Genomic DNA, 23653 nt, shown 5'->3' with positions numbered 1-23653 from the left:
TCTGCGCCTGGGATGGGTGCTGGGAAGGTGCGCCACTGTGGCGGAATCACAGCCCCGGAGCCGCCGGGGCACCACTCGGCCTTTACACCCAAGGTGCAGTGCCACATCCCACTCGGAAACGCTTACAGACGTGGGACCTGACATGAAAGGACTCTATGTTTTCTCTCAGTTCCACTTCTTTTTTTTTCCGGCTGCACCACACAGCATGTGGGACCTTAGTTCCCCGACCAGGGATTGAGCCCATTCCCTCAGCAGTGGAAGCGCAGAGTCTTAACTACTGGACCACCAGGGAAGCCCCTCCTCTTCTTAATAAGACTCGAAACCTTAGATGAAACAACAAAGAACACATAGGAAAGAAAACCCTCAGGCCCCGTCAGCTATTGCGAAGGTGCATTAATTCATAAGGAACTGTGAAATCATTCATCTCTTTTTGTTTCTACTCAGGAATATGCATTATTGAAAAGTAACCATCTTGATCTTACTTTCCTGGGAGAGAAAATGGTCAAGCCCTCTGTTCTCTTCCTCAGCATCATGAGAATGGGTTTCCCACGGCGGTGGCCGTGACATCATTTATTTCCCAACTTCTAGTCTTTACTGATTTCAGCGGGTACAGGTGCCTTTGCATTTTCAGTCTGCCCATGGCTGTCCTGTTCTATGCACCCCTCCCCCATAATTTGTATGTCGACGTCTCCTGGAATAGACTGGCTTTTTCGTCTCTTTTTCAAGTTGCCCGGTTTGTTGTTGGAGTTGCAGCCTCAAAATGACATAGAAAAAGAGGTGCTGATTCGGAGAAGGTCCTAAGAGTGTCCTGACATTGCTGAGCCAGGGCCAGCCAGGCAGCTCACGGGCGGGGGCTTCTTAAGGTCTCGCCCGGCCCAGGGCAACTGCATTGTTTCAGAGGGTGGCACATGTGGAGGCCGAAATTCGTTTCTCAGTCCATCTCCTTTAGTCTCGTGGTTACAGGAAAACACTTCCCAGATTTCTGCATCGAATGTTTGTGGCTGGTGCCTGTTTGTGATGTTATGATTTTCATCTTTTATTTATTTACTTTTTGGTTGGAGACGGCTAGGGAGGCACCATTTGGGATTCTGAGACTGGTTCCATTTCATTTTATTTTTAAAAACATTTATTTATTTTAGTTTTGGCTGCGCTGGGTCTTCGTTGCTGCGCACGGGCTTGCTCTAGTTGCGGCGAGCGGGGGCTGCTCTTCATTGCAGTGTGCAGGCTTCTCATTGCAGAGGCTTCTCGTTGCAGAGCACAGGCTCTAGGCACGCAGGCTTCAGTAATTGTGGCTCACGGGCTCAGTAGTTGTGGCTTGCAGGCTCAGCAGTTGTGGCTCGCAGGCTCTAGAGCACAGGCTCAGTAGTTGTGGTGCACGGGCTTAGTTGCTCTGTGGCATGTGGGATCTTCCCGGACCAGGGCTCGAACTCGGGTCCCCTGCATTAACAGGTGGATTCTTAACCACTGCACCACCAGGGAAGCCCTGAGCCTGGTTCCATTTTAACCTAGAAGTCGCCATAGAACTAAAACTATTTAGGAAGAACTTAAGGACATCTCCTGTGATAATTAGTTTTATGTGTCGACGCCTGGTGAGGGATGCCAGACAGCTGGTAAAGTGTCATTTCTGGGTGTGTCTGGGAGGGTGTCTCCAGGAGAGATGAGCATTTGAGCTGGTGAACTGAGTAAAGACTGTCCTTCCCACTGTGGGGCAGGGCCTCACCCAGACTACTCAGGGACTGGAAAGAACAAAAAAGGGGAAGGAAGGATGAATTCCCCTCTCCCCTTGAGGTGGGCGTCCACCTTCTCGCGCCTCAGACCTCAGGCCTGGTCCTCAGGCCTCCACCCTGGACTGCATGACACCACCAGCTGCCCTGGGTCTCAGCCTGCAGACAGTGGATCCTAGGACTTCTCAGCCGCCATAACCACGTGAGCCAGTTCTAGAATAAACCTCCTCATATGTAATGAGTCTATATCTGTCCTGTTGGTTCTGTTTCTCTGGAGAACCTAACACACCTCCTTATTTGGAATTTCCTTATTCCTATTTCGTTACTCCTAAGGTTTAAATGCTTTTGGTACCAAAATAGAAACGCGCCCTGTCCCCTCCCATACAAACAGTCTTGTCAGGGTGCCTTACACTGTAGCCCCCTGTGCCTGGATTTCTTGTTTTCGTAGGAAAATGCATTCAATCGGTTTCTCAGCGGACAATCCTGAAGTGTGCACAGCAGTCCCCTCACGCCAGGGCTCATGGCATCCCTGGTCCTTTCCCACTGATGCCAGGAATTCCCAGCCCCCTGAGGAGTCGTGCCACAGCCCGACTGCCCTGATTCACTTCCAGACGCCCCCGGTGACCGCCGGGTCAGCACAGGCCCCCGTGGAGTCCCCGCCCCAGCCGTGCCCAGTTCCCTCCAGTTCTTGCTTTGTCTGAGGGGCTGCTCTGCCCGGGCCACTGTGCGCCTTTTTGAAACACTTTCAATGAAACCAAGCAAGCATATTAAACGTTCCTTTGTCATTCGAGTCGAGTCCTCAGTTTGGATTCCCACACTTTGTGTTAATGCACACGCTTATGGTCAAGCACAGACCGTGGCTGGTACGTTCATTCTGAGTTCTCCAAACTGAAATCGGATGTCTTTTCTTAGAAAACATTTCTCCAGTTTCATTTTGCTTCTTAGATACCACTCTCTAAAGAGGAAGAGGTGCTAGGATGAGGACCAGATAGTAAACCTAATAATAGTGATATTTATCAACTGATTTTTAAAAAATTTTATTGGAGTGTAGTTGATATACAATGTTGTGTTAGTTTCAGGTGTACAGGAAAGTGATTCAGTTACACACACATCCACTCTTCTTTTAAGCTTCTTTTCTCATAAAGGTTATCATAGAATATTAAGTAGAGTTCCCTGTGCTGCACAGTAGGTCCTTGTAGGTCACCTGTCTCACATGAAGTAGTGAGTGTATGTTTCCCCCCGGCTCCTGGCTTACCCCTCCCCCCTCAGCTGCTTTCTAACTGCCAGGCTCTGAGCCGGGCATTTGCTCAGTGCCGGTTGATCTAACAGTGTTAGCAAAAGTTAGTGGTGAGCAGCGCTGCTGTTTCTTCTCTTTGAGGAGCTTGGGCTCAGAGATGTTCCGTGATTTGTGTAATAATCACAGTAAAATAGAGACATTTTATGTAAATGTGGTTCAGCTGTGGTCTTGGAGCCGTGGCCTCGTCACGGTGTGCTCCCTCGCTCAGCCCTGCGCACCTGTCTCGTCACCTGCGTTGTGGGGAGAAGGGCTCCCGTGCAGAGCTCTGTCCCCAGGACGTGATGCGCGCGTGGTGGGCGCACGAGGCCTCCCTTCCTGGTGGTTCAGTGAAAATTTATGAGTGGTCATCCTCAAAATAGTTCTGTGTTTTCCTTTGAATGTAGCATGTTTTGAGGGCCAGGAACACCGTAAGAATGCGGTCTGGGTCCAGGAGGAGAGACGCCTGCTCTCTGTGACTTTGGCAGGTGCCAGGGTCACCAGCCCACGGGTGACTTGACCCCTGCCCTCTCAGGGGCCCCAGGCCGGAGAAGAGGGCTGCTGTCTCCCAGAATTAACCCCAAGATTTTCAGAAATCGAAAGTAGCACTTTATTAAGTGGTGCTATTTTCTGTTCGTTACGAAATGCTTTTCTTTGTTACCTAGTTGATCAAAGGGTTCCTTTTAATGTGTGATCATTCGCAGACTTTCGCAACACTGGGCTGTTGAAGAAACCTTGATAATAAAGGTAAAGAGGGAACTTATAGTATCGGCTGATGAGAAACTGGTGCTTGGCTTACAAAGCTCACTTTTTAGCTCTCAGCTTTTTAGGAACAGGTCGGTTACAGGAAGTAGGAGGCCCCTCTGTGTGCAGACCCAGACCCGCCGGTGTCCGTGGGATCAGTCAGCACCCACTGCTAAAGGAAGGAAGGAAGTCATTGCATATATCATAGATGTTTAATATCTGGGGAAGGTATTTTTGGTAGATGGACTTAACGATCCCCTTAAAATATGAAACGAGTAATAGATCAGGGCGGGCAGTGTTCTAATTCAGAATAGGGTATCAGTCGCCCGAGGTGTTTCTAATTCTGAATATTGTGGAGAACTAATACTGAAATTCAGTCTTCTGATGATTGATTCAGGATAAAGTTTCATTTTGGTTGAAAATTTTACCAAAGAAAGTTAGGCTCTACGTTTAGGAATTGGCCTTACAGTCCAGGCAGAAGCACATGAAACAGAGTTAACATTTCGTTGGGAAGGGAGCACTGCATTTCTCTGCCAGTTCTTATCTGCCAACAGGCAAAGTATGTCAGGACAAATACAGTGCCGTTCAAGCAACATGAGGGTCCGTCTCCCAGACCTGCCGTCTTCTAAAACCCCAGAGGTCACACGAAGCCCGGTACGGCTGAGTGACCTTGGCTGTAATTTCTCTAACTGGAGCGCCTCTCCTGGACTGTGCCTTCAGTCAAGGGGGCGCCTGAGACAATGGCTTACCTTCTGTTTTGTTTGCGCTTGGATTTCAACAGACGGCCGTGCATTCACGTGTCTTGACTTTTGTCAAACGTGCCCATTTTAGGAAGTGGTAGGCGGGAGCGGGGACTCTGTGTGTGACACCAGTGGACCTGAGCCCCTCCGTGGGCACCGACAGTGTGTGTGTCCTTCAGCCCGTCCGCATCTCGGCGTCTGCAGCCTCAGCTGCAAGCAGTGGCCTTGGCGCTGACTTAAGTGACACTGGGTTGATCTGTTCATTTACCGGGAGTATTTCAAGAGCTCCCAGGACTGGTGGCAGCACCAGAGCCGGGCTAGGAAACAGGCAGAAGCCAGGGTGTCCACAGGGCTGGGAAGCGAGGGCCCGAGGAACTTTCCAGAAGCTGGGAGAGTCTGGTCAAGGCCACACCCAGGACAGGTGGGTTCCAGCCGAGCCCTCCGTGCTGGAGTCAGACAGGAGCGCAGGTGGCCAGAGCCCGGCGGAGGGGCCGCCACCCGTATTTAGGTGTCGGGTGCCTGCAGTGGAGCCTGTAGGTTTCCCAGGACGAGGAAGAGCGGATCACCCACAAAGTGTCCAGTGCAGCGATGAAAGGAAGGGCCTCCTGGGAGTGAGAGCACAGCCCTTACGAGGGATGCTGCCCGCTGGTCATGGAGGTTAAATGTCACGTAGGTCCAGTTTTGGTGCCGGCCTGGCTCTTCTGAGGAAAGAGCTGGAGCAATGATGATTATCCTTTTAAACCTTCCTCCTACCCTCCTGCCCCCCCGGATCACGAAGTTAAGCCAGCCTGTGAACTTGGAAAATAGATTTCCTTATCCTCATGGTTTGGATTAAAAATTTTAGATTTTAATTAACCTCAGTCCTTAAAAATTACATTGACAGGAAAAAGGCTTTTGCTACCACGTCTAACTGCTTGAAACATTTCTCCTATCTTTTTATCTCTTGTGAAAAAACAGATCCTTACAGACTCCTTTCATTCTTGATGACAACAGTTAGAAAAAATTCTGCTTGACATTTTCGGTAGACAGCAGTCTGTGGTTAGTTAGAGATGTACTGATGTCAGCAGACGCACACTTCTGAAATTGAAGCCTGTTTAGTCTGATTTGGTGTAGTTGAAACTTTGCAGCAGCGGCATCACTTTGCATCAGAAGCAGCTGCTCCTGTCAGACCTGTGGCCACTGCAGCCGCTTGCTGTCGCCTTCTGACTTTTTCTTTCTTTAAAATTGACTCCTTTTCCTCTTTGAGTCAGTGATTCTCCTCCCTGGATGCTCTTAGAATTGCAGGAGGTCCCCAGCAGACGTCCCTAAGGAGGAGGTTAATCCCCCAGCCAAGGAGATTAAGCCACAGTCCTGGCCACGTCATGGGGGTCCTGGGCTGCTGCTTGCTGGGGTGCTGGGGGTGGGGTGGCCCCGGGCGAACCCCGTCTTCTTGGTGCGGGTTTTCTCCGGGCGGCTGTACGTTGTGCGCTGATTCTGAGTGCTCTGTCCTTTCCCTCGCCTTAGACTCCTGTCTCTGGGCCTCTTATCCCCTTTAGACCCAGGTTCCATTTGCTGCTGGGCCTTCCCGCCGGAAGCCCTCAGCGTTTCCAGCTCCACGTTCCGACTCCAGACCAAGTGTTTTGTCCCAGGCGCTGGCCCCTGCGTGGGTCCTTCCTTGTTTGACTGTCTGACCGCCACCCACTCAGGAGCCGTGCCCTTGGTCTCCATCCCCACCTCGTTCACTCGCCACCAGACATAATCCAATCGACTATCAATCTACGTGTGATTTCTCCTCCACTCGTCCTCTCTGCTCCCCACTTCACTTCTGGCAGGTTGTACAGACACTTCTTCCCCACCTTCCCCATGCCTGGACTTGCATTCTGCAGCAGATCCCGTCGCGCGCCTCCTGCCCCCCGTCCCTCACCCCTCCCCTTTAATCATGGCCATGCTTGCCGTGGACGGTGAGACCCCGTGTGCCATGATGTGTGAGGGTGAGACCAGACTCCTGATTCCTGCTGGCTGGCCTTGCCGTCTGCCTGCTGCCCTGGATTCAGTCCTCTTTGTGATCAGAAGGGTCCTGGCGTAGGTTTCTGCCCCGTAAATTCCCCTCCTTGCACTGCTTTATAGCAGCATCCCCGCGGTTCTGATATGTTACCTTTTCATGTTCATTTAGTCCAACCTCCTAATTGTCCTTTTGGTTTCTTCATTGGTTCATGGATTCTCTAAAAGTGTGCTATTCTGTTTCCACATATTTGGGGGCCTTCCCAAGATCTTTCTTTTATTGATTTCTGATTTAACTCCATTTGGTACATTTTTTTGCATGATCGGAATGTATTGAACTTTGATTCACGTTCTGTGTTCACTTGAAAAGAATGTGTTCTGCTGTTGGTGGTGGAGTCTTCTCTAAATATCAGTTAAGACAAGTGGGCTAACAGTGCTCTTTGAATCTTCTGTATCCAGAATAATTGTCTGTGTGTTCCATCAACACTGAGAGGGGTACTGAAAACTGACTATACTCCTGGGTAAAGACCCTCCACTAAGGAGCCTCCACTAAGAGGATCTCTCTTCCTTGTAATTCTGTCAGTTTTTGCTTCATGTATTTTGAAGCTCCTGTATTAGGTTTAGGATAGTTGATGATTGGATCCCTTTATTGTTATGAAATGGTGTTCTTTCTTTATTTGTTCTTTCTTTATTTCATGTATTTTGAAGCTCCTGTATTAGGTGTTCTTTCTTTATTTGTTTATTTAAATGGTGTTTATTTAAATGGTGTTTATTTCTTTATTTAAATGGTGTTCTTTCTTTATTTCATGTATTTTGAAGCTCCTGTATTAGGTTCAGGATAGTTGTGTCATTTTGATGATTGGATCCCTTTATTGTTATGAAGTGGTGTTCTTTCTTTATTTGTTTTGAAATATACTTGATATTGATATGGCCACTCCAGCTTTCTTTGGATAAGCATTAGGCTAGTACATCTTAAAAAATTTTTTTCTTCGACCTGCTTGGGTCTTTATATTGGAAGTGCATTTCTTACAGGTGGTATTCAGTTTGTCTTACTCTTTTATCCAATCTGATGATGATCTCTGGCTTTTAATTGGTATCTTTAGACCATTTACACCTAATGTGGTTATTGATATGGTTGTGTTTAAGACTCTCACTTTGCCTATTTGTTTTCCATTTGTCCATCTGTTATTCGGTTTTTTTCTTGCCTTCTTTTGGCTCAATTGGACACTTTTTGTATTTCTATTTTATAACTCTTTTTTTCTGGATTCTAGGTGTAACCCCTTGTTTTATTAATTTTACAGTGTATACTTTAACTCATGCCAGCCCACCTCCAAGTGATATCACCCCACTTTGTCTACAGTAAGAACCTTACAGGTAAGTAGAAGTTCACCTCCATTTCTCCTCTCCAGGTCTTTAAGCTATGATTATGGGATGTTTTACTTTTCCATATGCTATAAATTCACATTATGTTATTATTAATTTTGTTCAAACGTTATCTCTTAAACAGATTTAAACAATAACAGAAAAATCTTATATATTTGCTATGCAATTCCTCACCAAACCTCTTGAGCCTTGATTTTCTTACCTCTAAAACTGGGTTGTTGAATGATATGATCTCTGTGGTTCTAGAATAGCTTTCTTCTCCACTAAGAGGATTGCTATAGTGTTGAATTCTGTGTGCAGGTGCACGTGTGGGTGTGGTATTTTTTGTATCTATGTATATATATTCTTTATTCCCCATACCTTATATATACATGTATAATTATATACAATATATGGTAAACCAATCTTAATGATTACCGTATGTACTGGATAGGTCACTGAGGATTACAGGGGTAAGTTGACCAAGGTCTGATATCCAGTGAGTGACAGAGCCAGTGTCAAGCCCATCTTTGTCTGGATTCAAACCCATGGGGCATCAACTCTCAGTTCTGATTTTGCCTCTGATGCCACTTGTGTTTTCCTGTCAAGTTGCTGCCAGCCTCCCTGTTCACTGGGCTAAAATGGATGTCATTTAGAGTTTCTCTTCTTGGCCACATGCCCAAGCCTAATTTCTTATTTGTAGCCAAAGACAAAATGGTTTGAGTTCAATTTAAACATTTCCTTTTATTTATTAGATAGGTACTGTGTAATATCACTATTATAAGTGCTTTATTTATTTAATCACCACATCCTAGAGAAGTGGGTACTTAATTATCCTCATCTTACAGGTAGGGAAATGAAGGCATGAGGAGGTTAACATACTTGAGCAATCCTTACTGTTGGCAAGTGGATATGCTGAGATTGGCTTCCCATTGAACTGGCTTCAGGTCCCACCTTCTGAAGCACTGTGCCTGCCTGCACACCCAATGAGCTGTGTAAGAACAGGAGAGAGAAATCCTAAGTGTCCCCAGTGAGGACCGGAAGGCTCCTAGGAGAAAAGAGGCTTGAAAGGCATAGGATTTTAAGAGGCAGGAACAAGAGTGGAGACACGGGCACCAGCAGTGTGTTCTCCATCTTAGATCATCTGACTAGAGATGAATTCTAAATCAAGATTTCAAAAAAGTTGCTTGTTTCCATTCTATGAGAGGCAATATATATTCTATTAATGTGGCATTAATGCTTTTTTTAGCCATCAAGTGCTTTCAAACATGTGTTTTCATATACAGTGTTCTAGTTCTGAAGAGTATTTTATTCCCAGACACTTCCTGACTTTCCCATCATGCCCACATCATAAAAGTTAATTTCACTTCTAAAGAATCTACAGTATCTCCCTTTTGGAAAATGTTCTGCAGATTCTAGCAAAGTCAACAGCCAAACCATAAATTTAAATGTAGTATAGACTTGAGGAATAGGAAGCCTGCTACTGTCACATTGCTTATTTTATTTTTTAAAAATTTATTATTAATTTATTTATTTTATTCATTTTTGGCCGCATCAGATCTTTGTTGCGGCACGCGGGGTCTTCATTGAAGCATGTGGGATCTTTTATTGTGGTGCACCAGCTCTTTCTTGCGGCACGCAGGCTTCTCTCTAGTTGTGGCGTGTGGGTTTTCTCTTCTCTAGTTGTGGTGTGCAGACTCCAGGGTGCGTGGGCTCTGTAGTTGTGGTGCATGGGTTCAAGAGCTTGTGGGCTTTGTACTTTGTGTCACACAGGCTCTAGTTGAGGCATGCAAGCTCAGTAGTTGTGGAGCGTGGGCTTAGTTGCCCCACGGCATGTGGAATCTTGGTTCCCTGACCAGGGATCGAACCCACGTCCCCTGCATTGGAAGGCGGATTCTTTACCACTGCACCACTAGGGAGGTCCCTGCATTGTTTATTTTAATATTCAAGCAATTTTCTATGATGGCCAAAAAAATGTACCACAAATTGATCTTTCACTGTAATGTAGGCATAATCTGTCAGGATGATTATTTAAGATGAAACAAATAAGGTATTGACTTCACAATTTCTGGTTGCTGATGGAATTTCTGCAACAGAAGAGGAAGGAAACTCAACGCTAAAACTAGTAGGGAATTATTGTTTGTGCTGGAAACCACCCGAGTCGACGAGGCTGTAACAGCCACATGGACAGGGTGTCGTGTTGCACAGCACGAGACAGAGGATTTTCAGCTTGAACCGTTAGTAGCAGAATTTATTCCAGGACTCAAATGTGAACGACTTACCTCTCGCCAACAGTAGTCAACTGAAGTCTGTTTTTTGCTATAGATTTATGGCTCATGTGTTCTGGAGAAGTACTGGATCTATTTTAGCTGAGCAACAAGTACTCGGGTTGGAAAATCATGGTATATAAGATGTACTTGCATAAAAGTCTCCTAGAGTGTTTCTAAAAAAAGTAGGGATATTTGTGTCCTATCCCAGATGTGCTGTTTCCATAGATCCATGCAAGAGGCTGGACATTTGAATTTTTCTCCAGACATCAGCATTTTGTTGCAGCTGGGCATCAGATCCTACTCTGAGAGCTTCCTTATTAAGTTACCTAGATGGTGGTGCAAGGCTGTCCACCAGATGCCTTGTCTTCCTGATCGACCGCCAGTACTCAGCTGTCCAAACTCTGGGTTTCAACCCCTGACTTCTACCCATTTTTCTAGGAAGACCCACATCCATCATTCGATAGCAAGAATCCACATGGATCTGAGCCCAGGGCTGTTCTTGAGCTCAGTGGTCTGGGTTTGCCAGGCTTCGTCTCCAGCCTGGCCAATGACAACATGGGCGTAATTACCTGCGTGAAATCCATGCTGCCCGAGGCCAGTAGGTTACACATTGGACTGACCTGTTAAAATAACAAAGAGAAAGTTCTAAATTCAGATATGATCCAAATCACTAATTAATATACTTTAAATGCAGATTACTTCAATGAGGAAAGCATTTTATATCCAGAAGCCATCATTAGTTTGTAGGAAATGGAAAAGTCAAGAGGAACGTTGGATTTAGATCAATTTCTGATGAAACGCAGGTCACACTTGCTTGTTTGAACCCAGAAAATATTAAATCACGTGGGGAAATACGATGACATTATTTACTCAATACTCACGGTTTTTAGAAATCATAAAATACTATAAATTTGAAAGGGCTTTATAGACATTAAGGTTTCTGTGAACACTGAAAAATATGTCTTGCATTTTTACACTATAGTCAATGTATTTTTTAAGTCTAAAGTATTGTACAGTGTAGAAAATTACAATGAAGTCAGTCATTTTCGCTTCTAACTCTCCTCTCTGACCATTTTTTTACATATGTGGAGGGGAAAGCAAGATGTTTTTCTACATTTTGATATTTTTAATCAAAATGAAATAAATACCGTATGCTAACACATATATATGGAATTTAAGAAAAAAAAATGTCATGAAGAACCTAGGGGTAAGACAGGAATAAAGCCACAGACCTACTAGAGAATGGACTTGAGGATATGGGGAGGGGGAAGGGTGAGCTGGGACAAAGCCAGAGAGAGGCATGGACATATATACACTACCAAACGTAAGGTAGATAGCTAGTGGGAAGCAGCCGCATAGCGCAGGGAGATCAGCTCGGTGCTTTGTGACCGCCTGGAGGGGTGGGGTAGGGAGGGTGGGAGGGAGGGAGTCGCAAGAGGGAAGAGATATGGGGACATATGTATAACTGATTCACTTTGTTGTAAAGCAGAAACTAACACACCATTGTAAAGCAATTATACTCCAATAAGGATGTTAAAAACAAATTCTTGTGTGGCGTGTAGTGTGTAGCCTCGGGTGATGGGGTGTGCGGGCTTCAATTTAAAGTAACTGCCGTTAGCTTCCAAAGTGGCCACGCGTTTACAGCCCCACCAGCCCTGCAGGAGGGCCCCAGGAGTTCCCCATTCTCAGCTGCGTTTGGCTTTGTTAGTGTTTTTAATTTTAGCTATTATGGTATTTTTATTGTTTTAATTCGCATTTTAAAAATAATGAGTGGTACTGAGCACTTCATTATATGTTTATAGGCCTATTATTATTGGTGAGTTGTAGAATTTTTAAAAAGTGTGTTCTGGCTACCATCACATGTCAGATGTACGTATAGTGACTATTTCCCCCTAATCTATTGATTGTCTATTTATAATGTATCCTCTAATGAAAATAAGTTTTACATTTTTATGAATTCCAACTTCTAGTTGATGCTTAGTGTTTCGTGTGGCCTAAGGCAGCTTTGCCAGCCCAAAGGCAGTGAAGATATGCTCGTTTTCTTCTAGAAGATTTACAGTTTTTACTGGTACTCAGGTCTGCGACCCACTGAGTTAGCTTCCGTTGCTGCCCGGCAGTGCTGGCAAAAACGGCACACGGTTATCATCTCGCACTTTCTGTGCTCCAGCAGTCTGGGCATGGCCAGCTGGTTCTCCCCCCAGGGTCTCTCAGGGCCGGGGCCGTGTTCTCATCTGAGGCTTCAGGCCCCCTCGGGTCGTTGGAAGGTTTTAGACCTTTGTAGTCGAAGGACCGATAGCCCCAACCTCTGGCAGCTACAGTCCAGTCGGAAGCCGCCCTCAGCTCCTAGAGCCCTGCAGTGCCCACGGCAAGGCCACCTGCTTTCTTGGTCAGCAAGGAGAGACTCCAGCGTGAGGCTACGCCCCATCCCATCTGCTCTGTTGTGCAGGCTGGGGGCAAGGCTCAGGCCACCTGCTCTCAAGGGGGGAGGCGTGTCCTCGGGTGAGAGCACCGGGAAGCCGTGTCGCCTTCACACCGTCTTGGATGAGCTTGCGGGGGTGGGGAAGGGGGGAGAGCAGAGTCGCTCTGTCCCGGACGAGGATCCTTTGATCTAGCAGACAGTCCTTAAGAATGTTTTCATCTTCCGTTGGATTTCGTTAGTGTCTTTGTTGAACATCGATTGACTCTCTAAGTGTGGGTAAAATAGCTTGCTTAATACCTAATCTTTTTATAATTTGGGAAGATATTTAAGTTTATTAACTTGGTTTTACTCGCAATGGTATGGTTGCCATTGTAATTGTCTAGCAGAGAAAATTGCTGCCTCTTCTAATAATGGCTGTACGTATTTTTGCCATAAGCATCTTTGCTCTTAGCGTTTTTGCTGCAAACATTTTCGCTGCATAACTGACTGGCTGTAAGGCAATTTTGCCATAAAAGATAAAATAACCAAAAATTAAAAGAGGTACATTTAAAAGTACATAATAAGAAATGAATAGCAAAATTAAAAAGACTTTATTGTCAAATACAAAACATTTGAATAATATAAAATGTGTGTAGATTCATGGCGATCCTGTGCTAATGGCCGATTTTATTTTGTGGGTTGTACCCAAGCACCTGCCTTCCAGGTCTTTCCTTCATAGTATTTTATCCTTTTTTTTGTTTGATTCATCTTCTCATTCAGCATTGCACTTTTTCTTTTCTTGCTAATATTTTTTTCTTCATTAAGAGAGGTATCGGCTTCCAGATACTGGGATGGTGTTTGTAACTGAGCTCTGCATCGTGTCCTGAGGGCCTCTACCCTGCTGTGTCCTCTGGGTACACTTTCCCCTGTCCCATGTCCGTGTGACAACTCTGCACCTTCAAATCACCAAAGAATTTGCAGGCTGATGTGCTAATCATTTTCTGGTAGAGTGTGCAGTATGGCTTTACACGTCTCATTTCACTCTTCCAGTGAGTTTTATCCCCATATTTTCTATCAAGTTGATATGCACGATTGTAATCGTCCACTGTTTTAAGGCTGCCACATGCACTTGTCACTGTGTAGACCGTGAGGGCTTCGACTTAAGTCATATGAGAATGGGAACACTGCATCGATGGAGAGACGAAACCAAACCATCAAACAAACTGTCAGCCAGCTCTTCAATCTTTCACTGCAGAATTGCCTTGTGGCCAGTTAGTCACGTGGTGAAACCGCTGTGGCCAAGGTGCTTATGGGGAAAATTCTGGACGCGCCTAATAACACTTCTAAAATGTTTTACAGCCTGTGATTCCATTATAAAACTGAGCGCTCAATGTCATTCTGGAAAATAACTCAATATAATATTGTAATTGACCTCATGGTAATTACATGTAATGTGACCTCATGTAATGTGATCTCATGGTCACAGTTTCCCTTAATTACTGTATAATTTTCCCTCTAGGGTTTTAGTGAAAAAATGTAAATGAAAATTTAAGTCCTCCAGGATTTCATCCAAACTCCCTGGCTTGGTCAACGGGTCTTCGCCAGCCCACTGCCCAGCTTTGTCACCCCACACTGTGTACTGCGGGTCCCGTGCTGGCCTGGGGACCACTCCTGTCCCCGTCCTGCCCCGCAGGCCTCCTCTAAATGCTGTCTTCTGTGACATCTCCCCTGAAGTAAAGTCGGCTGCCTATCTTGGCACTTCAGTAACAGGCTTTAGATACGGATGTAAAGAGCACATAGGGTGTTGCGTTCTTAAATGATCAATTTACGTGTCACCCTCTCCACTAGAATTTGGGTTCCTCGGGAGGATGGGTTTTCATCTTCATTTTTATCTTTATTCCTGAGACTCAGCCCGTCACCAGCAGAGCAGCGGCCTACTGACTCTGGAAGAAGTGCATTGGCCGTGTGTTACGTGTTGCGATAGCATCGTGACGTCTAACAGCTTTGCTCGCTTCCATATTGTCTCGGAATTACACTGCTTTTCCTCCGCAGGTATTTCCCTCGTGTGGAGGCAACGGTGTGCTTCTACAACACAGAATTCCAGGAAACTAAGCTGTGCAGCCGTTCTACTTTGAAAGCATTTAAAGTGGTGAATCAGGTGTTAGAAACAGAGTGCGTTTTATGTGTAAAATGTAGGCTGTAATGTGACCAGAGGGTCTCTCACTGTACCAGCGTGGAAAGGGCAGCCGCGTCCACCGCTGACTAAATCGGAGGCTGGTGGCACCGCAGCCCTGGGAGTGAGATGCTAGGGTCTGGATGGAAAAGGGGCTGCACAAGGGACGTCTATTTTGTGGCTTTAAAAGTTTGAGATCTGGGATCCTAAGATGTTTCTATTTTCTAAGGATTCACTGCTTCAGTATTTTTATTTGGGTACAGCCGTACTATTTCAGTATTTAAAACTGCATTTTCCCAGTAATGACATATAAAAACATGAGGGTCATAAAGCAGGGCCACTCATCATGGCGCATCAATGATTTTCTGCAAACAGCCGCGGGGCACGTGCAGCTCTTCTTCACATCGTCTTGATCAGAGGAACTTCCGGCGTTAATTGCACTCCCCGCCCCCCTTCCTGCACAGGCCCATCAAGTTTCCGTCAGGAGGCTGTGTACATCTGTGCCCGTCTGCCAAGCCACTAAGTTCTTCCAGATCCTGAGGCTGAGGGAGCCTGTGGGCCGGGGCTGTGTAAACCAGCCCACAGTTCTAGGCTTAGAAACGCGGGTCAGTATCAAATTTCCACGATTGCCTTAACTGGGAAGGAAAGTCCCGTGCGGTTCTTACTTTGCTGGTTCAGGTAATTATGACTTGTTTGTCAGTCTTTTTGCTCACGTTAGATTTTAACAGAACTGGAACACCGCACTGTAGAGCTGACAGTGACTGAGAGATTGTAAAGAACCGTCTCTTCATTTCCCATTTTTGATAGCCACCCACCCCACATTTAGAAGAGTCAGGGCCATAGAGCTAAGGTGCGGCAAAGCGCAGCAGGAAATCCACGCTGGGCCCTCCCTCCCCTCACTCCCTTCAGTACCCCAACTCAGCCCTGACACGTTAGCAGACACCCTGTGGCTTGTGCTCCACGTTCATGGAAATAGCTTTCATTTTGCTTTCCACTTTTCTAGGACCTTGAGAAATCATCCTTATGCTTCCATAGCAAGTTATCATGTTCACATAAAATAAATATCTTTTTAGCCTTCAAAGTCATCCTAGAAAGGTGTCATAATTTCTTATAGAAAAATAAACAATTACAGCGAGGTTGACATGGACCCAGGGTCACACAGTGGCTGGGAGACAGTTTTGAAGCAGAAATCCCATATCCCAAACCAGAGACTTCCCACGATAGCATAGCTGGTCTGCTTTTTTCTGCCTTTCCATCTTATTGCATTTATCCTTTTGTGACAATTCATTCCTAATGTTTTCGGATAATAGCATTTCATTAAAGCAGCAAGTGCTTTCTCTTGACTGTAAGCTTCATGACTGCCAGTGAAGGTGGGGGCCGCTCTGTGACTCTGCCCCGGCTGTACTGAGGTGTAATTGACACCTAACACTGTGCAGGCTCAGCGCGCTGACGTGACATATGTTCCAAAGTGATTACTGCTGTAGCATGAGCTGATGCCTGCATCGTGTCACATATTTACCATCTTGGTAAGGTGAGAATATTTAAGGTCTACAATGAATTCCTAATTTCTATTCTCAGGTACATTATAAAGATTCAAGAAAACTTTGGCAGAGACTATTGTAATATTGTTCTTACTTTCTAAAAAAGAGGCACCAGCACTTCCTTCTGACATTTGTACGAGAAAGGGAAGAAGGGCTTAGTCTGCAGGGGGACAGAGCATGTAGGCGAGAAGGGGCGAGGCTGGAGGCCCTCGGGATGGGTGTTGACTGGGCCGCCTGCGGCAGGCCAGGAGCTGAGCCCATGGAGCCGGCCCGACGGAGAACGGCCGTCCTGCGCACGCAGAGCAGCTGCGTCTGGACGCGGCCGTGGGCAGTTGTCACGTGGACTCCACGCGAGTGGTCGCCTCCCCGTCCGGGTCACAAGCCCCGCCGACTCCACCCAAGGGACACACGGAGCGCCTCGAGCACCTGGGCGTCGGCTGCCCGGAACCCAGGCTCCCGCGGATGACCCGAGGCCTCAGGGAAGGGGGGCCATTTTAGCCTTACTGGAGAGACAGAGGTCTTTTAGAATAGTTAAAAACTCCCAATACGCAGAGAAATGCAGATTAATTATTTTTACATACGTGGTGATAAAAATTCAACTAACAATGTTTAGACGTAAGTAATAGAGAAAGTGATGTGTGACTATAACGTCAGTGAGGTTCCAGGGCAGCCGTTTATTCACCAGAGTGGGTCACCCTGTGTGACCTTGAGGGAGTCACATGACCTCTTTATTGCTAGTTTCCTCAACAGCACACTGTTGAAGTGTTTATTCTACAGATATTAACGAAGCACCTACTGTGGGGCGTAGGACTGTTTGGAATAGACGTCACTCGTCCACACAATCCAGGTGCACAGGTACAGTGACTCCCACGGGTCCTGGGTGGGTTTTGCGGGTGTGAGTGAGGCAGACCGAGGCTCACGATGACGGGAAGGATAAGCCAGAGACAGAGTCGCTGAAGGCGACGACGAGGAGAGGCTAACCTCCGTGTTAAGGAAGCGGTTGGCAGACCGAACCACGTCCTGTGGGCGCAGAGCTGCCGTGGTGCAGAGCGGCAGAGTTGGCAGCCCTGCCTCGGTCCTATCTCTCCTTACCGGGCTTTACAGAAGCCTCGTCCCTGTGGTAAGAGACCCGCGCAGGCTGCTGTGTCAGGATAAGGATGTGGGGAGGCAGTGGACACAGGAGACGGAGGGGGAGTGGATGGCCAATGAGGAGAGAGAACGAGGGGACACAGGCCGGCCAGGTGCAGGGGAGCAGGTGCAGGAGGTGCGGGGGGGGACACATCCTATGAAACATGAAGGAACTGATTTGAGAAAACGCTCCTGTTGTCCCCTTTTCAAGATTTAGTGGAACTTCGTGAAATCCCCAAAGAGAAGCGGGTCAGTGTGAGTTTGGTTGTGTTTTCCAACTTTTCAGGAGAGCTGAGGAGACATGGGTGCATTCCGCCCTATGTTCAAGACCCCTGAAGTTTTCTCATGTGAAAAGGGACACAGCCTCAGAGTTCTGACTGGGAGTGGAGGCACGTGGAGTCCTGAGGCCTGAAGTTGCTTCATGTTTCATAGGATGTGTCTGAACTACAGGGGAAAGGGACAGTCTGCTCATGTGGGCCTGTAGTGAGCTAGGTTGTCAGGGAGGGCGATTCCTCCCACTTTGTCCTCCGTCAAGATCGTCTTAGTTATTCTAGGGCATGAGCCCTTCCACATAAATTTTAGAATAAGCTTGTGTTCGAATAAAGAAGTCCTAGTTGGGGTTTTGATGGATTTGCATTAAAACTATAGATCAGTTTGGGGAGGATTGACATTTTTAGTGCACTGAGTCTTCCAACCCATGAACATGGTTTGTCTTTTGTTTATTTTGATATTTGATTGCTTTTGTCAGTATAATTTTCACCTTACATATACTGTATATGTTTTTAAAAGTTGTGTCTAATATATCATTTTCTTATTTATTTGTGTAATTATTTATTTATTTATTTTTGGCTGCATTGGGTCTTCGTTGCTGCGCGCGGGCTTTTCTCTAGTTGTGGTGAGCGGGGGCTACTCTTCATTGCAGTGCACGATCTTCTCATTGCGGTGGCTTCTGTTGTTGCGGAGCACGGGCTCTAGGCACATGGGCTTCAGTAGTTGTGGCACGTGGGCTCAGTAGTTGTGGCTCGCGGGCTCTAGAGCACAGGCTCAGTAGTTGTGGCATGCGGGCTCAGTGGTTGTGGCAAACGGGCTTAGTTGCTCCACGGCATGTGGGATCTTCCAGAGCAGGGCTCGAACACATGTCACCCGCATTGGCAGGCAGATTCTTAACCACTGCGCTACCAGGGAAGCCCTATAATTTTCTTTAGAGTAGTTGTAAATGATACTGTGTTTTTAACAATGGTTTCCATAAGGTCATTGTTAGTATATAGGAATGAGATTGAGTTTTGTGGTGATAGTGTATCTCGTGACTTTGATGAATTTACTTATTAGTTCTAGGGGTTTGTTGTTGTGTGTGTGTGTGTGTGTGTGTGTGTGTGTTTGGTAGATTCCTTGGGATTTTCTAGGTAGACAGTCATGTCATCTGCACATAGCGGTAGTTTGTCCCTCCAACATGTGCGTACTTTACGTCTTATTCTTGCCCCGCTGTAACCGCTGGAGCTTCTGGTGGGAGCAGGTTTTCTGTCATTGTTCCCAGAGTCGGGGGAAAGCATTCAACTTTCATCAGTATGTAGGATGTTCGCTGTAAGCATTTTCTTCATGGTCTTTATCAAGTTGAGGTAATTTTCCTCTTTGATTGGTGAGAGCTTTTTATCATAAATGTGCTGGTTTTTGTCAAATCTTCTTCTGTGTCAGTTGGTATCATCTGATTTTTCTTTCGCTTGTTGATATGTTTGATTGTGATATTTTGATTTTGTATAATGTAATGTGTCAGTATTTGAAGGTCTGCATAGCTCAGTGAACTGACGTTTCCACATGATCAATGCATGGGGTTACAAAACCGTGCACTGGTAAAGATCCATTCATTCAAAGTGGAAGATAGGCCAATAGATTTTAATTCTTAAGGTTACAAAAAGTTTGCAGGTATGGCTTCAGATTCTACAATTCACATAGCCTTTAAGAAACATGCACTCATCATATTTTGGAGTAGCATCAAAGAAGATTATTCACGATTATCTGAAAGAACTATTAAAAATACTTCTTCCTTCCCCAACACATATCTTCAACCAAAACAACATATTGCAGCAATTTGAATGCAAAAGCAAGTATGCGAATCAGCTGCCTTATTTTAGGTTAGACATTAAGGAGATTTGAAAAATATAAAACCATGCCACTCATTTCACTAAATTTATTTTTGTTTTAGAATATATAGTTAATTTTCCAAAATAGATTATTTATGTTGAAACATAATGGATTTATTATTGTTAACTTAAATGAATTCAAAAGTAAATGAAAAATTCTTAGTTTTAATTTACAATTTTCTAAATATTGGTAGATGTAAACTATATAAACGAAAGCTCTTTGAGGTCCTCAATAAGTTTTAAGAGTTTGAAGGGGCATTGAGACCAAAAAGTTTAGGAACTATTGCCCTATGATAGGATTACTCTGGCTTTAAATAATTTCTTGGATTCATTTTAGTAAGATATTTTTCTAAAATCTTGCCCATTTGATAAGATTTAAAATTTATTGGCATGAAATTATTTATCATATCCTGTATCATTTTTATTATTTGATTTTTATTGTAATTTTAAAATGTTGATACTGCTCGAAACTTATAGAAAAATTGTAAGAATAATACATGGACATACTATATAGTTTTTACCCAGATTAAAGAATAATTTTATTTTTGTTTTATACTGTTTTTAATTGATTTATTGTTTATTCATGTCCCTTCTTTCTTACTCTCTCTACATGTAGCTATTTGCACTTGAAGTAAGGCTAGTTCAAATTGAGATGATCTGTAAGTCTAAACTACACAACAGCTTTTGAAAACTTGGTACAAAAAATATAAACTTTCTCATTAAAAAGTTTTATATTGATTATGTGCTGAAATAATATTTTTGTATACTGGGTTAAAGCAAATATCAAAATTAAATCATTTATTTTGATTTTTAAAATGTGGCCACCAGAAAATTTAGAGTTATACATATGGCTTGCATAATATTTCTATTGAATTACATCCATATAAATTTATTTTTCAAAACCATTGAGAGTAAGTTGGAGACATAATAGCCTTTATGCCAAAGCACATTATCATGCCTTTCCTAAGAACAATGACATCCTCTTACACAAATACACACAGTTACCAAAGCCAGGAAATGTGACATTAATACATAGTGTACCATCATCTATTTGTCTAATCCACAGTTCATTTCCAATTAACATTTAAACATTTTTAATAACTATCTTCCCGTTCCAAGATGAGGCATTTCACGTAAGGATCATGTCTTCTAGTCTCCTCTAACTCGGAAGAGGCTTTCTTTGTCTTGACCTTGACTTTTTGAAGAGCACAGGTCAATTCTTTTGCAAAATTTCTTCCTTGTGATTAGATGCTTGTTTTGTCAGGAGTGATGTGTTCTTATTGTAGCAACACGAGATTGGTTTGTTTTGATGATCTTGTTTATGTTCATAACTTGGTTAATATTCTTTGCATCAGGTTTCTCTATTATAAAGTCAGTATTTTTCCTTTTATAATTAATAAACATTTTGGGGGTGGATACCTTGTAATTATATAAATATTCATTTGTCATCAAACTTTTACCTACTAATTTTAACATCCATTGATGAATTTTGCCATTTAGGAGCATAGATTTTTACTTCCTTTCTTTAAACTCATTTGTTTTCTAATAAATTATGAGAAATATGAAACGGTACAGATTAAAAGTGTTATCCTCAGGATTTCTGCAAATGTCTAAAAATTATACCCCTTTTCTACGTAAAGTTTTGAGCCAGTAGCAGTGAAGTTATTTAACAGCTTGTTTATCTTCATGAATCATAAAGTTGTCCCTTTCATTTATTACTTTTTTCCTGTTTATTTGGAAGAGGAGAAAGCCTAGAAATGGTCAATCATTAAGAAAAAAATCAATCTTTGTTAACTGGCCTTTAAGATTTATCATTAGTTATTGCATTCAAATTTTTTAAAGTCTCAAGATATTTGTCTGATTTGTGTCCTTGCAGACACACCTGTCGGGTAAGTGTCAACACAAATAAACACCTTTTCTTTTCCTGTTGCTGGGTCGGCTCATGGCTGCATTCACGGGGCACTTTTGCTGAAAACTTTCCAGTCATCTCCTGGTTAGATGAAGCTTATCTTTGACTACATTCCTGAGAAGGGCTCATGGTGACAAAACACCCCAGTTCTTGCATGTTTAACCCTGTTTTCTGTGCCTGGTACACAGGTTCTCTTACTGAACTTTTGCAAATGGTGCTCCATTGTTTTGTGCGTGGTTGTTTTTAGAAGGTGGATGTCTGTCTGATTCCTCGAGGCCTTGAGGGTGTTGCCCTTCAGCTTTGAAGCCTGGCACGCATCTCAGGGGCCGTTGTTCCCATCAGTTCCCTGTCAGGCCAGCGCTCTCCACATGTGGGTGGAGGGACTCCTTTCCTCCCCTGGGAAGTCTCCCTAGATGACAGTTTTACATGTTTACCCCATCCCATTCCTCGGGTTCTGGTTGCTCGAGATGTCTTTCATCTGCCTTTCATCCCACTTTATTCCATTTTCATTCTTAACCCTTTTACTTCTTTTTACACCATTTCCATTTCTTTTGGTTGTTTTCTTGCCTTTCTTCAATGCTCTTAATTACATTTTTTTAAAACATCTTTATTGGAGTATAATTGCTTTACAATGTTGTGTTAGTCTCTGCTGTATCACAAAGTGAATCAGCTATACATATACATATACATCCCCATATCCCCTCCCTCTTGAGCCTCCCTCCCACCCTCCCTATCCCACCCCTCTAGGTGGACACAAAGCACCAAGCTGATCTCCCTGTGCTATGCGGCTGCTTCCCACTAGCTATCTGTTTTACATTTGGTAGTGTATATATGTCCATGCCACTCTCTCACTTTGTCCCAGCTTACCCTTCCCCCATCCTGTGTCCTCAAGTTCATTCTCTAAGTCTGCGTCTTTATTCCTGTCCTGCCCCTAGGTTCTTCAGAACCATTTTTTGTTTTTTCTAGATTACATATATATGTGTTAGCATACGGTATTTGTTTTTCTCTTTCTGATTTTACTCTGTATGACAGACTCTAGGTCCACCCACCTCACTACAAATAACTGAATTTTATTTCTTTTTATGGCTGAGTAATATTCCATTGTATATATGTGCCACATCTTCTTTATCCATTCATCTGTCGATGGACACTTTGGTTGCTTCCATGTCCTGGCTATTGTAAACAGTGCTGCAGTGAACATTGTGGTACATGACTCTTTCTGAATTATGGTTTTCTCAGGGTATATGCCCAGTACTGGGATTGCTGGGTCGTATGGTAGTTCTATTTTTTAGTTTTTTAAGGAACTTCCATGCTGTTCTCCATAGTGGCTGTATCAATTTACATTCCCACCCATTGCAAGAGGGTTCCCTTTTCTCCACACCATCTCCAGCATTTATTGTTTGTAGATTTTTTGATGATGGCCATTCTGACCATTGTGAGGTGATACCTCAGTGTAGTTTTGACTTGCATTTCTCTAATGATTAGTGATGATGGGCACCCTTTCATGTGTTTGTTGGCAATCTGTATATCTTCTTTGCAGAATGTCTATTTAGGTCATCTGCCCATTTTTGGATTGGGTTGTTTGTTTTTTTAATATTGAGCTGCATGAGCTGTTTATATATTTTGGAGATTAATCCTTTGTCCATTGATTCATTTGCAAATATTTTCTCCCATTCTGAGGGTTGTCTTTTCATCTTGTTTATGGTTCCCTTTGCTGTGCAAAAGCTTTCAAGTTTCATTAGATCCCATTTGTTTGTTTTTGTTTTTATGTCCATTTCCCTAGGAGGTGGGTCAAAAAGGATCTTGCTGTGATTTATGTCATAGAGTGTTCTGCCTATGTTTTCCTCTAAGAGCTTTATAGTGTCTGGCCTTACATTTAGGTCTTTAGTCTATTTTGAGTTTATTTTTGTGTATGGTGTTAGGGAGTGTTGTAATTTCATTCTTTTACATGTAGCTGTACAGTTTTCCCAGCACCACTTATTGAAGAGGCTGTCTTTTCTCCGTTGTATATTCTTGCCTCCTTTATCAAAGATAAGGTAACCATATGTGTGTAGGTTTATCTCTGGGCTTTCTATCCTGTTCCACTGATCTATATTTCTGGTTTTGTGCCAGTACCATACTGTCTTGATTACTGTAGCTTTGTAGTATAGTCTGAAGTCCGGGAGCCTGATTCCTCCAGCTCTGTTTTTCTTGCTCAAGATTGCCTTGGCTATTCAGGGTCTTTTGTGTTTCCATACAAATTGTGCAACTTTTTGTTCTAGTTCTGTGAAAAA

General features: G+C 44.1%; 1 long non-coding RNA gene across 4 annotated transcripts in view; it reads left to right on the top strand.

Moving 5' to 3' along the window:
* LOC109552815 (uncharacterized) overlaps nt 1–23653 on the top strand; it is a 141289-nt gene that overhangs the window by 17396 nt on the left and 100240 nt on the right. For all 4 annotated transcript variants that reach the window (XR_012324994.1, XR_012324993.1, XR_012324992.1 and 1 more), the window contains exon 3: nt 7763–7835. This is a non-coding gene — a long non-coding RNA (uncharacterized lncRNA). The remainder of the gene's footprint in view (nt 1–7762; nt 7836–23653) is intronic.

This window comes from Tursiops truncatus, chromosome 12 (assembly GCF_011762595.2).
Source record: "Tursiops truncatus isolate mTurTru1 chromosome 12, mTurTru1.mat.Y, whole genome shotgun sequence".
Lineage (NCBI taxonomy): Eukaryota > Metazoa > Chordata > Mammalia > Artiodactyla > Delphinidae > Tursiops > Tursiops truncatus.
Note: the sequence above shows the minus strand (reverse complement) of the source record. Positions and strands in the feature narration are given on the sequence as shown.